At 37.0% G+C, this 16,493-nt stretch overlaps 1 protein-coding gene across 47 annotated transcripts in view; it reads right to left on the bottom strand.

The window, feature by feature from the left end:
* LOC129633625 (uncharacterized) overlaps nt 1-14,761 on the bottom strand; it is a 176,388-nt gene extending 161,627 nt beyond the window's left edge. For 20 of the 47 annotated variants that reach the window (XR_008705160.1, XR_008705119.1, XR_008705141.1 and 17 more), the window contains exons 1-2: nt 14,488-14,742; nt 13,305-13,451 (exon numbers count right to left, since the gene is read on the bottom strand). The gene's annotated coding sequence lies outside the window, so the exon portion shown is untranslated. Of the gene's footprint in view, nt 1-137; nt 254-527; nt 547-2,515; nt 2,535-5,340; nt 5,360-5,544; nt 5,964-13,304; nt 13,452-14,487 lie in introns of those variants that run through there. The other 27 variants (XR_008705127.1, XR_008705135.1, XR_008705134.1 and 24 more) reach the window with 13 other exon arrangements.
* Between the last annotated feature and the right edge of the window lie 1,732 nt (nt 14,762-16,493).

Genomic DNA, 16,493 nt, shown 5'->3' with positions numbered 1-16,493 from the left:
TGAGATCATAGGCTCCCGGATTCCATGGTGTTGTGAAAGTTAATGAGGATGAGGATGTCTTTAATTCAAACTCCTTTTGGAAAGAATTTCTCTGTCTTTCCTTTGAAAATAGTACTTCTTTTATAGAGACAAATAGCTTTTTGTTATTCCCACTGGAAGAAAATTGTCTTCAAGGTATTGTTGTATAATGGTGAAATAGTTATCAGCAGTAGTTAAACCATAAAAACAAAAACACTTCAACAAAAACAAACACCTAAGAAGTATAAAAAATGACAAGAGAGAGTATGTGAAGGTGAATCAGCAATAATACAGCATATGATACTTAAACATATATGAGAAGGAGAAAGAAAGTAGAAATGAAGTTGCTCAGTCATGTCTGACTCTTTGCAACCCCATGGACAGTAGCCTACACAGGCTCCTCTGTCCATGGGATTTTCTAAGCAAGAGTAGGAGAGTGGGCTGCCATTTCCTTCTCCAGGGCATCTTCCCAACCCAGGGATCGAACCCAGGTCTCCTGCATTGCAGACAGACGCTTTACCATCTGAGCTACCAGAGAAGATAATCAGACAAAAATAAGTGACACTATCAGAGGGCAAAAGGGCATGCTTATGCAGAAATGTTTGATATTACCAAGGGTCTGAACAATCCTTTAACTTCAGGATTCACTGGAAAAACTAAAAGGTCATGCCATACTTGCAGACCATTTATCTCTCTGAAGAGAGGGATATAAAACAATGAAATATGTTTTAATAAAAATAGATTAAGAACTCTTTTAAAAACACATTTGGATTTAATGCATCTTTGCATGTTTCAAAGTCAATTCTTTGAATTTGCTTTTGCAGTATCTTTATTGTGTTTCTAATTTTGGCCTCTATTACTTTTTCTCAACATGTTTGTGATAAAAATTGAGAGGATATTTTCACTGTGATGCTAGAAAATGGAAGTGGTCTCTGACCTGATGTACCTGTAGAGAAATTTAGTATTTTGCATAAAACTGTCCTCAGTGTATCAAACATAAAAGCTATGTGGCATACTTGAGAAAATAGGAAAGCTAAGACTGTAACTGCTTCTGGTGAGGTGCAAAAATCTGACACATATTCAAATTATCTGCAACATTTTATTCTAACTGGGTGAGCACTGCTAAATAAAGTAATTTACACTTAAAGCCAATATGTAGCATGATCTTTCAAATTTATTTTCAGACAAAATATGTGAAGAAACAATTAACATCATAGTACAAATCTCTGAAGACAAATTATATCATATCTATAAGTTATCTATTATTATTTTTAACATTTATTGTGCCTTCTTGGGCTCAGCCAGTAAAGAATCCACCTGCAATGCAGGAGACTCGGGTTCAATCCCTAGGTCAGGAAGATCCCCTGGAGAAGGGAATGGCTGACCATTTCAGTATTCTTGCCTGGCAGATTTCATGGACAGAGGAGCCTGGTGGGCTATAGACCATGTGATCATAGAGAATTGGGATGACTGAGTGACTGACATTTTCACTTTCTTATGCATAAATGAGGAACTTTTCCCTTCCTCCCTCTCTTCCTCTTTACTTTCCATATCTCTCTCCAAATGCATATGTAAATATATATAAAGAAAGAGAAATACACGCTTGTGTATATGTATGCTCATGTTTATAATGAAGTATAATTAAGCTGTTAACATATTCATAAATAGAATTGAAATATTTTCTCATGTTATCCTGCTATTTATAAATATAGCATGATGTTATTGGCCTTATTGTACTTCACTACAAAAAGGAATAATCATTTAACTACTTAAAACTTATTTTAAATTTATTTTAAATGTTTAAATATTATGAAAGATGTCCTGATGAATATACTTGTGAAAACAACTTTTGAGTTGTTTTCAGCATCTCTTTAATTATAGATGCATTTGACATTATACAATGTACTTATAATTATTCACCACATTATAACTAATGCACTATGACAAGTAATTTTATTCATTTATTAAATGTTAATAGAAGCATAAACATATTCTATTTATTGTTATAGAAGCAAAGATATAGAAATACACAAAAAAATAATGCTACCTTGACTCATGGATTTTATAATGAAGAGAGGGAGACAAAGATAAGTATGAATATATATATATAGTATATTAGATGTTCAGTCTTCTACAAAGGAAAATACAGTAGAAAAGAGGAGGTAGTGACAGAGGAGGGCAATTTACTAGTGAAAAGTTAATACTTGAATAAAGACATGAGGAATACAAAACCATGGGCCACACAGTTATCTGGAAAAGGGAATTTCAGCAACAGGGAACAACACATGCAAAGGCTTTGAACCAGCAATGAAATACTGCAAGGACTCCACTGTGATGAGAATAGAAAGCGATGGCAAAGTGTCAGGAGATAACCTTGAAGAGGCAGCTGGGATTGGAGATCATGTAGGGTTTTACAGGCTTTCCTGACTTTGTATTTTCTTCTGAGTAATACTGGAAACTTCAGAGGCTTTTGAACAAATAGTGAAATCTCCAACTTGCTTTTTAACAGGATATCTCTGGCAGTTAATCAGAAAATCAACAGAAGAGGACCAAGAGTTACATCAGATTTAAAAAGGTACTTGCAATTTCCCAGGTGAGATATGTCTGTGATATGACGTGGTTGTAGTAGAGGTATTAAGAAGAGGTAAAAAGTCTAGTCCTACTTTAAAAGTTGAGCCAAGAAAATATTGTTGAAAGATTGGAAGTCATAAAGAAGAGAAGGAAAGTGTTCTAGGTGACTCCAATATTTGACCTGAGCTATCACCGAGATGGAACAATCATGGGTTAATATGAGGAGATTTTGGAACTTGCAGTCATGAAGCCAAGATTAGAATTCACTTTTGAAAATGGTGAATTTGAGATGCAATTGATATTTGGATTGATGTGGAATTTGAGATGAAAATGGTGAAGAGATATTGAGTGCTTGCTTAAATGTGAGTCTAATGTTCATGGGCAAGGCCAAGGAAAGAGATGTGATTTGGGGATTCAACAGAGGGTGGCTCAGCGGTGAAAGAATCCACGTGCAATGCAGGAGACCCAGATTTGATCCCTGAGTCAGGAAGATCCCCTGGAGGAGGACATGGCAACCCACTTCAGTATTCTTGCCTGGAGAATCCCATGGACAGAGGAGCCTGGTGGGCTACAGTCCATAAGGCCACAAAGAGTCAGGCATGACTGAAGCAACTTAGCATGCAAACACAGTGGGAGGATGGTTTTTAATGCCATAGACTGGATGAGATCATCAAGAGATTAAGTGACATAAAAGTGAAGAGACTCACGATTTGAAACCTGGAGGCACCAGCAATAAAAGTTTAGAGAGATAAGTATGACTAAGCAAAGGTCATTAAATAAATGATCAGTGAATGCAAAAGGAAATGAAGAAATCATACTATTCTTAAAAGCCTCATGAATGTTTTGGGAGGTAAGAGTGATCAGCGTCTTCAAATTCTACTTCTAGATCAAGATGAGATTTGAAATAAAGTTGGATGCAAATGATTCAACAATCATTTGACTGAGTTTTTCATCAAATATTCACTGAGGTTATTTCTAAGGAAGAATACATTTGCCAGTGTTTATTTGACTTTAAACAAAACGTTAAAACTTATAAATAACAATTTAATATATAAAAAAAGAAAATGTAGGTTATTTTTTAAATGACAGGTAAAAATATCAGCATCTTGTCACTTTGATATAAAAATGTAAAAATATATTTCATCTTGACTCTTGGCAATAATGTCCAATAAAAAAAAATCTTATCTTTAAAAATAAATGTTAAAACAATATTTAAAAAACATTACATGAGCATAATTGAGCTATGTGGATGTAAAAATTATCTGCTGGGATGCATTATACAAACCATGGAATTTGAATTAGCCCAATGTATTAACATATAAATGAAATTCCCAGCCCAGTTAAACAAAACCTATACTACAGACATCACCATATTTTAATCAATGGAAGTTTCCAATTTGAAAAACATTTTTGATTGCTCTGATTATGAAAGGACTATAGCTATTTTATAGTGAGTTCATAATCTGATTCTAACCCACGAGTCCAATTTCATCTTCCTACATCTCTGCCTAGCTGATCTACATTTTACGTGAAACTTATTGTCTTCTGAGCATAAATCCTAAATCCATTTAAAACTATCTGCTTTTGTAACATGATCCCAGCTAACTTTAAAAAACAAATAACCTATTCATCGTCTTCTCTCATTTCCTCAGTAATTTCTCGAACATACTTCTCTAACTAAGTCTTCTGTTCCTGTGTTAAGAATTCATTGTCAGCATTGCAAATGCTCTTCCTGGCTTACATAGTCCAAATCTGTTTCCTTTGTCCTCAATGGTCTTAGCTTTCATTGCATTTTGTGCCTTTTGTCCTTATCTTGCTGAGTGAAAACCTGTCCCCTGCCCTGTGCTGTACAGAACAACAATTCTATAGAGGGCAGACAGGGATTGGATGCTAAGTTCAAGTTCTTGTTCTTTGTAGGCTGTATGTGAGATATTGGTGTATTAGTTTTGTTGAAGGCAGGCCTTATTCAAAATCTTCCTGTAGTCTCTTCCCGGATTCATGCCTATTTTATGGATTTCCTTGAACTCCATATAATTTTGTATTGCCCCTTAATGACTTACAAATGAAGCAAGCATTGAGCAAAACTATCAAATATTAAAGAGAAACTAGTAATGAAATGCTCCCCCTGTCTCAGTTAGTGGGTCAGTGTACCCATTTTCCAGTTGCTATGAATGAGGGTGTTCATAGCTAATGACTGCCCTTCTTCTACAATGGGTTGCTCATTGGACTTGCCTAACTGAAGTTGCTTCCTCAGGGAAGTTACTTCCTCTCTCTAAGATTGACTGGCACTGAGCTACAAAGATCCAGCTCCTTTTTCTTTTGTTTTCTTTTTTTGCTTCATTGAAAGATAACTTGACTGGCTGGGTCATACTTCAGAGCACTCTCCCTCTACTCCCCAATTTCCAAACTCAACAACATGTGTATATGCATAACAGTAATACATAATAGTGGGGGGAGGGAATCCAGAATAATGTTTATGTTATGGGACCGTTTTTGTAAAAGACAGAATATAAACATCACTGCTGTTGTTGTTTGGTCACTCAGTCGTGTCCAACTTTTCTGCGACCCCATGGACTGCAGACTGCTAGGCTTCTCTGTTCATGTGATTTTCTAGACAAGAATACTGGAGTGGGTTGCCATTTCCTTCTCCAGCTAATCTTTCTGACCCAAGGATCGAACCTGTATCTTCCACACTGGCAGGCAAAGTCTTTACCACTGAGCCAGCAGGGAAGCCCCAGTATAAACATGTTTTGGTAAACATAGAATATCTCTGGAAATATAAACAGGATGAAAATAAAGCATGCCTCTATTTGAGTGTTTGAGATATTAAGAGAAAAATAAAGAAGAAAATGTATTCTTATTTTTAATTTTAAACTTTTTATTTTGTATTGGAGTATAATCAATTGACAATGTTGTGGTAGTCTCAGGTGAACAGTGATGGGACTCAGCCATACATATACCTGTATCCATTCTCCCATAAACCCCCCTCCCATCCAGGCTGACATTTAACATTGTGCAGAGTTCCATGTGCTACACAATAGGTTTCTGTTAGTAAAATGCTGTACTATGTGCATGCATTACTTATTCAAAAGTATTATTATTGTTTTCATTTTCAAAGGTAACTGATTTTATCAGTAGCTGTTTTCAGTTTGTGTGCAAGGCTAGCCACTGTTAGGAATCAGAGACAATGTCACAAAAAATCAAATTGTGACTCCTTTGTTTGAGATAGTTTTGGCTATAATTCAGACTACTGATGGGTTGGAAAGCATCACAAGTTCAGATCAGCATTTCAGGGAGCTCGGGTGTGAGTCTGGCATTGATTTTTATGAATCTGGGACGTTGGAACCTACCTGCTCCGCGGAACAAGCTTCAGTCTTCAGGCAGGTAATCAGGGAAGAGCTGTTAGTTTGGCAAATGGCTAACTGATGAATTACATACATTTTATGAATTATATTTTTACAGTTCATACTTATGCTTGCATAATGTGAAAAATAACTTGCATCTCAAGGAATGGCATAGGAAAGAATCTACGGGGAGGAGAGATACACCAGAGAAAGAGGAAAACACTAAAAATTTTAAATCATATGCCAAAATACAAGCAAAATTTGATTTATTTAACCAAAATATATTGAAAATAAGGATTGTGGAAGTGATTCAATAGGGAGCTATTAAGATTTCTAAGATATTTGCTGAAACCAAGATTTAGCTATCTTGGAAAACCAATGAAGTTTAATCAATAGATACATATTCATTTTGCTTTGTTTTATTTTTAGTTTTATAAGTACTGTCGTCCAAGCCTTGATGTCAACTGTGCCATTAAACAGGGCTGAGATTAATAGGTATGAAAAATGTCACCTGGATAGGGATTTGGAAAATAATTTTTAGCTCTATGAGTTTAGATTAAATGCTATAAAAATATAGTGCTTTAACCTTAAACATGCTGAGGATAATGATTGTTTAGACACTTTCTGAGACAAATATCATATACTATGTTATCTATTCCTATTAGATGCACAGAATAGTGGCTCTGAATATATAAATGTCTTTTATCTCAAATATTTGTTACAAAACGTTTAACTTTTTAGCGTGCATTTATAGGGCTTTAATTTACAAGGACATTTTACATGCCAAATATGTGCCTGGCTCTCTGCTAAGGCATACAAATGTGTAAAATGTTATTTTTAACAAAAGAGCTTCATGATCTAGAGGGGAATAAGACATACTAATATGAAAGAGCATTATGAAGTCATTACCCAGGTAAAGAATGTAAAAATTTTTCATTATTACTTAGAGATTGTAAAAGATATAATAGGGAGCCCAGGTTACTGAAATATTTATATATTCCATAACATCTTACAGGAAACCCAAACTTTTTGGCCAACCCTTTAGAATATTCTCAATAGTATACCTCAAGGGACAAAATTTCAAGAAATTCTTTTTTTTTTTTTTTTCATTCCTGCTTAGCTAAAAGACTCACACAATGTAAAACATAAATCTCTTTTGAAACCCTTGGGTTTGTCTCATGATTTGAAAGCACTTCTTATTACATGTTCCATCCTATTTCAACAAGTGGTGCTGGGAAAACTGGTCAACTACATGCAAAAGAATGAAACTAGAACACTTTCTAACACTATACACAAAAATAAATTCTAAATGGATTAAAGACCTAAATGTAACACCAGAAACTATAAAACTCTTAGAGGAAAACGTAGGTAGAATAGTCTTTGACATAAATTGCAGCAAGATCTTTATGACCCACCTCCCAGAGTAATGGAAATAAAAACAAAACTAAACAAATGGGATATAATTAAAATTAAAAGCTTTTGTACAATGAAGGAAGGTAAAAGGACACCCCTCAGAATGGGAGAAAATAATAGAAAACAAAACAACTGCCAAATAATTAATCTCCAAATATATAAGCAGCTCAAGCAGCTCAATACCAGAAAAACGAGCAACCCAATCAAAATGTGGGCAGAAGACCTAAACAGACATTTCTCCAAAGAAGATATGCAGATGGCTAATAACACACGAAAAAATGCTCAATACCACTCATTATTAGAGAAATGCAAATCAAAACCACAATGAGGTATCATCTCACACTAGTCAGCATGTCCATCATCAAAAAGTCTATAAACAATAAATGCTGGAGTGGGTGTGGGGAAAAGGGAACCCTCTTACACTGTTGGTGGGAATGAAAACTGTACAGGTACTATGGAGAAGAGTGGGGAAATTCCTTAAAAAACTGGGAATAGAACTGCCATATGACTCAGCTTACAAAGGTCTGTATAGTCAAAGCTATGGTTTTACCAGTAGTTATATATGGATGTGAGAACTGGACAATGTAAAAGGCTGAGAGCCGAAGAATTGATGCTTTTGAACTGTGGTGTTGGAGAAGACTCTTGAGAGTCCCTTGGACTGCAAGGAGATCAAACCAGTAAATCGTAAAGGAAATCAGTCCTGAATATTCATTGGAAGGACTGATGTTGAAACTGAACCTCCGATACTTTGGTCACCTGATGCGAAGAGCTGACTCACTGGAAAAGAACTTGATGTCGCAAAAGATTGAAGGCAGGAGGAGAAGGGGACGACCGAGGATGAGATGGTTGGATGGCATCACCGACTCAATCGACATGAGTCTGAGCAAACTCTAGGAAATGGTGAAGGACAGGGAAGCCCAGCATTCTGCAGTCCATGGGGTTGCATAGAGTTGGACACAACTGAGCGACTGAACAACCACCATCCAGTAATCCCACTGCTAGGTATATACTCTGAGGAAACCATGTTATTTTAAATAGAGGGATATACTATTTTATACAGCAGAATTAAAACTACAAGCACAATCTTCACTGAAAATGAAGAGAGCTAAAAACCACAAAACACAAATTAGATGGTGGAGCTGCCAGAACAGAGGAGATAAAACTAGACAAATGGATGTGGAAGCAGAAAGAGAATCTCTGGACTAGGATCTCAGAAAAGAGCTGGAATACTACCATTCTCAAAAGTGAAGCAAAGTCTATGTTTACTACAGATGTGGGTATTGTCTCTAAGAGATTTTCTGAGTGCTATTTTGGCCTAAGATGCAGCAGAAATGGACCTAAATGAGAAATACCATAGGCAGGCCATATTTGGTTCACAGGAAATTTTTTTCCTGCAGTTGAGAGAAATAAAGACTGAATTTTAGAATCGCCACACAGCTACATAACTTAGGTAACTGGGTCAGGGTTGTGGGGAGTGAGAGCTAAATGCACTCAATAGGCTTACACAACATAACTCCAGGACGCAAGAACAATGCTCTGTTATCTAGCTTGAAAAACAGTCCCCCTCCTGTTCCTACCTCTTTCTCTCTCACTCCCTCTCTCTCTCTCTCACACACACACACTCATCCTCTAAGCGCACCCTCTCCCTCCGAAACACGTTAAACACACCTCTCTCTCTTACAAAGAGCCAGTCCTGGAAGAGTACTCAACTATTTCAAAGAATAATATAATCTAAGAAGCAGCCAGGATAGGCTCTATGCTAATGTACTAGACAGAGAGAGGGAAGGGAGGGAAGGAGGAAAAACAGAACTGGAGGAAGAGAAGAAAAGGTGGGTCGGTGGGCAGGAGGGAACAGGAAAAAGCCTCTCCAGAAGACAATACTTAGTAGAAAATATTGCCAAGACAAGAAACCTGAAAAAGGCATTACTAAAACCTTAAAGAACAATAACATATTGGCCTGTATGGGGCTAGAGTACAGATTAGAACCACCTGACATATTGAGGTGACAGAGATATAAAAATGTGAGAAGTCAAAGCAGTGGAGGAAAAAAATGATCATTAAAAAATAGAAAAGTTTAGGGACCTCCCTAGTGGCCCAGTGGTTAGGCAGCCACCTGCAAACACAGGGGACATGGGTTCCATCCTTGGCCCGAGAACTACCATCCCACACACCACAGGGCAATTAAGCCCATGCGCCCACTACAACCACTGAGCCTTTGTGCCCTAGCGCCTGCCTGCCGCCGCAGGAGAAGCCATTGCAACAGGAAGCCTGAGCAGCCCAACTAGAGAGCAGCCCCCGCTTCACCACACTAGAGAAAGCCCATGCACAGCAACAAAGACCCAGCACAGCCCAAATTAAATAAAAAAAAAATAAAAATAAATAGAAAAAGTTGGAAATGCATGAAAAAACTGAGACGCTTCTATAATCACTGGAAATGAAGTCTAGAGAGGACAAAAAATTTTTTAAAAAACTAAAATGATATGAGACAAAGCAAAGACTAAAGTGATAAATAGGATAATTATAGAGATGAGCAAATAAGATCTAGCATATACATAACTGACCTCTCCAAAAAAGCAATTTAGTAAAATTTTCCAGATATAAGACAACGTATTTTCAAATGGAAAAGATACGGCATATCTCCCCCCAAAAAACTAGTAGAGTACATTAAAAAATACATATGTTAATAAATTACTAGCTGTCAAAGATTTTTAAACGCCAATTAAAACTTTAGCTGTCTTTTGTGATCAGGACTTAGAGGCTTCAAAAATCCAGAGACACAGTTTTAAGGGTAATTTTGGAACTTTTTCCACTGGCACAATTGGAGTCTACATCCACAGTGATTTGGGAAAATCATATTAAGAAATGAACATGAAAATTTCTTGTTTACCATTTCACTATGATACATGGTTTCTGATTAGGCATTTATTAAACATTTGCAGAAGTAACACATCAATCAATAACTGGTTTGGAAAATTAATTTACTCTAAAATGAATTGGAGTGTTTTAGTACTACTCTTGTCTGGTAATTGTCAAAGCATAAGTACCTGCTTTTAACCTATAACAGAGTTTCTACAATTCAATGAATTATTGGATAAAGCTACCAGGACCTCTAGCACCCATCTAATCAAAACACCAATTTAAATAAGTAGTGTAGAGAATTTACATAAAGGATATGCATTTACTACTTTTTAACTTATTTTCTTACATTTGCTTTTTAATCATGGAAGATAATGTGATTGTCTTATACATGTACTGAGTTTGACCCCTTGTAGTGCTTACAGAAATGTATGCTGATATTGATACCATAAATCTTTAATTAAGGTGTTATAAGAAAGGGTCCTTTGACATTAAAATTACAGTGTTTATTGCTTAGAGAAGAGCAAGGGAATATTTCTTAGGTCTTATATTAAGAAATACTGTATACAGCTTATTGCAAAATAAACTGAATAGAGACTGTTGGATTCTGACAGATCTCCAAGAGCAGATGGAGTTTTGAACTAAGACTTGAGGAAGGAATACATACCAACCAATACAACTCATAAAACGGACAAAGGCATTTTATGTACAACAGCCTGTGCTGCTGCTGCTGCTGCTTAAGTGGCGGCAGTCGTGTCCGACTCTGTGTGACCCCATAGACGGCAGCCCACCAGGCTCCCTCATCCCTGGGATTCTCCAGGCAAGAACACTGGAGTGGGTTGCCATTTATTTCTCCAAGGTATGAAAGTGAAAAGTGAAAGTGAAGTCACTCAGTTGTGTCCCACTCTTAGCGACCCCATGGACTAGAGCCCACCAGGCTCCTCTGTCCATGGGATTTTCCAGGCAAGAGTACTGGAGTGGGGTGCCATTGCCTTCTCCGACAACAGCCTGTAATGAGGAGTATTTCTATCTACAGTGGATCATTTGTCTAATTTTAAGGAGCAAATGATGGAATGTCTGGACGTTAATGTCTGTGAACTTGAGATCCTGCCGGGACGCCTAATCTAAGGCCCCTCATGACAACATCCAAAAAAACAAATCTCTACTTCCTTTGTTGATGCTGTTTGTTGAAAAGCAACTTTTCCCACAGTCTTTACATTTTTATCAATATGGACAAAAGACAACCTTACATCATTTGTAGTTAACATCCATGGAATCTTGTTACGCCAGACATAGGTCATAAACTTAACATTTAAAAGTGTTTTCTACTTTTTCTCTGTCTCAAATCACTTGTCTCTATCGCTGTGTCTCAAACTAAAGTTAATATAATACCATCACAAGAATTGTATAATGTAATATACACCAATTTTCTTTTTAAAGTTATATTGATTTGAGAACTAACCAACTTTTTACAGTTAAATGTCAGTAACAATAGCTTAACCTTTAAGGGGTTTTGCAGGATGTTAAGATTTCTGCTGAGTAGATCAACTTTCTACCAGGCAAGCACTACAGGGTGCTAGGGCTTGCAAGTCTTAGAAAATAACAGGGGCTGATAAAGACTAGTGCTCTAAGGGCTGACAGGTGAGGACATCAACTGACAGAGAAGGTAATGATTCATGGCTATTTGTTAGGACAATATTGCTTGGGCCTTTACAGGCTTCTTTAACTATACAGTGCACTGTATTAACTCAAGTATTTCCAAAGGCTTGACTATATGATTACCCAATAGCCATTTGGACCTCATGGGGGAAATGATACATATGTATCAATCATCTTTGTATTTATTTTTAATTAAAAAACAAATCCCAGGGAGATAAATAATAAGGCCACAGAAATGTAGAAATGGAAACCGAGTCAGTGCTGACATTGCCTGTGTTTTAAAATTTCAAAAATAGAGAAGTAACAAGGTTGAATAAGTAAACTACTTTAATAATCCTTCGAATTATAGACTTATGAAATCTTAAAGCCCTAAAAGGGAGACTCTCCTAATACATACACAAAAGTGACTAATGACTGCCTGTCACCTGTGTTAGATGTTATATGAAGGGAAATGATTGTTAAAATTGGGGAGACGGGTGGTAGGTATGAAAAAAAAATCAATGCTAAAATAAACAAACTTTAAAAAGAAAGAAAAGGAGAAATGGGAGAGAGGAATGGATGGAGGAAGCAAAAAAGGAAAGCGATGACACTTAAGTTGGAATTTATAGACTAAAAATGAAAAGGAAGATGAGATTAACTTTAGACTCCTGATAACAAAAGCAATGGAGGAATGAAAATTTATGGTGATTTAAGGACTGTAAGTAGAACAAGGTAGTTAAATATAAAGGCTGCAGAAAGAAAACTATAGTTAAATACAAGAAGCTAAATTGGAGCAAACTGTGAAAGGCTGTACTGGCTACATAACAGTGCTTTGCTGTACTTGCTGCAGCAAATGAAGCAACATAAAATGGCTTTAAATTGAGAGGTAATACCTTATTTACCATTTATTTTTATGAATATCAATGTGCTATTTACTTAATTTAACATAGTATTAATGCAACTCTATATAAAATAAAATGCATTTGATGTTGATTTTAAATCAAATACCCCCTGTCTCCTTTTCCTTATACACCCATCAGCGCCTCAAGCCTCTCAACTGGTTTTTCTGCCTCCATTTTTGACCTTTTCAAATTCATCCTGGAGAATTCAGTTACAAAATTCTTTCTAAACCGAAATATTCCATCTTATCTTTAAAAAAAAAAAACTTCAGTGGCCTTTCTTTGTGCCCATAAAGAAGAACAAACTACTTTTAAAATGTAGATTATAAGGTTCATTCTAATCTCAAACATTGGCACTATCTGCTACTTCACTCCACACTGCTACCCTCTGGGTCTAAGCTCTAACTGTACTTATTTCTCAGTATTTTTAACCACAAGGTCTTCATTTTTCTGGTCTTTGCCTGAAATACATCACACACTCTGCCACATTCAATCAAACAATTTTGACACCTAAACCCCACTATAAAGATGAGGAAACTTAAAAACACATAATTTGGTAACTTACCAAAATCACAAAACGAAGTGAAGATCAGGATCTGAGCTTGAGGAATTCAACTTCAGAGTCCATACTGGAACTGTGAAAGGAAGTTTCCAGGGAAATTTTCTGAAGCGGCATCCCAGCTAGGTTAAGTGCAATAGGAAAATATTTCCCCTGTAGTGGGAAAATAGTAATACACACTTAGAGTTTAATTCAACCCAATGCATCATTTGCTTGTATTTGTCACTTACAAATACAAGTATGTGAAACTGAATCTCAATGCTCTCCTATACTAGACTGATTTCAATGTGTTCTAAAACCTGAGTTCTTTACATCACCATGCATCATTCTTTCCATAAATTGCGTCTTCGGGCCAATAGTTTTGACCCGTAGAAACTGATAGAAGACTTGAAAGTGATAATGCTGGACTTTTTGTGAAGAAATAAAGAGTATCATGTTAGATATTAAAGTGCAAGGTTTACAAAGGTTTGGGGACTTTTTCAAGGAAACACACAAGGTAACACAGAATAATTATCAGTGGATGTACTTTGCTGTTGTGGAGGGATTAGAAGTAGTCACTGGAGTCAGGAGGTTGATCAAAAATTATGAGACTTCCCTGGTGGTCCAGTGGCTAAGACTCCACACTCCCAGTGCAGGGCACCTGAGTTGCATCCCTGGTCAGGGAATTAGGTCCCACGTGCTGCAACTAAAAATTAGATCTCGCATGCTGCAGCTAAAGATCCTGTGTGCTGCTACTAAGACCCGTGCATGTTTAAATAAAAATATTTATAAAATTTGCATGAAGATTAGCATGGTAGGCACTGCTGTAATTTCAGGGGCTGTGGAGAAAAGTGAAAAGAGTTTTTACATGAAATGTTATCTCTTCAGAATTAAGAGAAAAAACAGTGTTTAAAAAGACAGCCTTTTGATTTTTTGTTTTTCAGTGATAACCCATTACTTTAACTTATTTATAACTATAAAACAACAACAATGAAGTAACAGACCATAGGAGCACCTCCAAAGCTAAAAACTGGGACTAACAGTTTCCCATAAGCCATTTAAATAGCTTGGAAATTGTCACTCTGTCCTAACAGCAGGTAAAAGCTAACCTGAAAAATCAACACCACTTAGGTCCATAAGAAAAGTAAGCGAAAGTGTCCCCCCATGCATTGGAGAGACAGATGGGCGAATACAGAGAATCATAACTTACCTGAGCAGAAATCCACAAGCTGAAATGTTAATGGAAAGCTAGCGCTGGCGTACAGCTACTGCCATTGATGAATTTCTGGAGGCTCAATGTGGACAACTCTGAGAATTAAAAACTCCAGAGGGTCCAAAGCATAGTTGAAGTTTGACCTCTTGGAGTTTTAGCAGGTTCTCACAACGAATAATGAGAGAACTTCCCTCACACTTTCAGCTTCTGCTGGAAAAAGGAACCATTTTGAAGTTTTCCAGAATATGCTGTCCTTAACAAGATGTGTCCCCAGGAGAAAGTATTTAAGGAGACTCTAACCCAGTTGGGATTTATCAGAGCTTAATTGACCTGAGAGACTAGAAACAGCCAATTCTAGATATCTCTAGCCTTCTACCTAGAGGAAGAGACATACCCAAATCCAGCCCACTCTGGTCATCCTGTCCTACCTAAGGAGTGCTGAGAAACACATGTAAGTTCACAGCCCAGGGACACAGGTGGAACTAGAAGACTGAGAACTAATAAAACAACTATAGCACACTTCCCCTCCCCCAACACTTTATCACCTCATCACTAAAGGCTTATTTACAGCAGTTCATTTTATCTAGTATGGCAGGTTCAGCTATCAAAGTTAGTTTGAACCTTAAAAGTAGTAGTTTGAATCATTAAAAGGTAATTTAAACGCAAAAATCCTGTAGGAAGAGACATAGCAAAACTCGTGTGTGTGTGTGTGTGTGTGATAAGAATATTTAGGACAAACTCTCAGCAAATTTCAAGTATACAATACTGTCGCTACACCTGTGCCAAGTTAAATCTTGGAGGCAGAGTTCTGAGTGCAGTAGAAAAGGATAGTTTTAGTGTTTGCCAAGGGAGACATTCTGCCTCAAATAACTATGTGTCTCAACCCAGGAGGGTCTGATGAAGAGGATTAAAACAACTATTTAAAGGTAGGGGTCTCAGACAAGATTGGAATGAAAACTGAAAACACCTTTTCCAGTCCTGTGGCCACTGCTAACTTTTCCAAATTTGCTGGCATGTTGAGTGCAGCACTTTCACAGCATCATCTTTTAGGATTTGAATTAGCTCTACTGGAATTGCATCACCTCCACTAGCTTTGTTTGTAGTGATCCTTCCTAAGGCCCATTTGACTTTGCACTCCAGGATATCTGGCTCTAGGTGAGTGATCATACCATCGTGGTTATCTGGGTCATGAAGATCTTTTTTGTACAGTTCTTCTGTGTATTCTTGCCATCTCTTCTTCAGTTTTCATTCCAATCCCAAAGAAAGGCAATGCCAAAGAATGTTAAAACTATCACACAAATACTCTCATCTCACACGCTAGCAAAGTAATGCTCAAAATTCTCCAAGTCAGGATTCAACAGTATGTGAAACGTGAACTTCCAGATGTTCAAAACGGATTTAGAAAAGCCTGAGGAACCAAAGATCAAATTGCCAGCATCCGCTGGATAATCAAAACAGCAAGAGTTTCAGAAAAACATCTACTTCTGTTTTATTGAGCCAAATCCTTTGTGTGGATCACAACAAACTGTGGAAAATTCTGAAAGAGATGGGAATACCAGACCACCTGACCTGCCTCTTGAGAAATCTGTATGCAGGTCAGGAAGCAGCAGTTAGAACTGGATATGGAGCAACAGACTGGTTCCAAATCAGGAAAGGAGTACATCAAGGCTGTACATTGTCACCCTGCTTATTTAACTTTTATGCAGAGTACATCTTGTGAAATGCTAGACTGGATGAAGCACAGGCCGGAATCAAGATTGCTGGGAGAAATATCAGTAACTTCAAATATGCAGATTACATCACCCCTATGGCAGAAAACGAAAAAGAACTAAAGAGCCTCCTAATGAACATGATAGAGGAGAGTGAAAAAGTTGCCTTAAAATCCAACATTCAGAAAACTAAGATCATGGCATCCAGTCCCATCACTTCATGGCAAATAGATGGGGAAACAATGGAAACAGTGAGAGACTTAATTTTCTTGGGCTCTAAAATCACTGCAGATG

The sequence above is a fragment of the Bubalus kerabau genome, chromosome 19 (assembly GCF_029407905.1).
Source record: "Bubalus kerabau isolate K-KA32 ecotype Philippines breed swamp buffalo chromosome 19, PCC_UOA_SB_1v2, whole genome shotgun sequence".
Classification (NCBI taxonomy): domain Eukaryota; kingdom Metazoa; phylum Chordata; class Mammalia; order Artiodactyla; family Bovidae; genus Bubalus; species Bubalus kerabau.
Note: the sequence above shows the minus strand (reverse complement) of the source record. Positions and strands in the feature narration are given on the sequence as shown.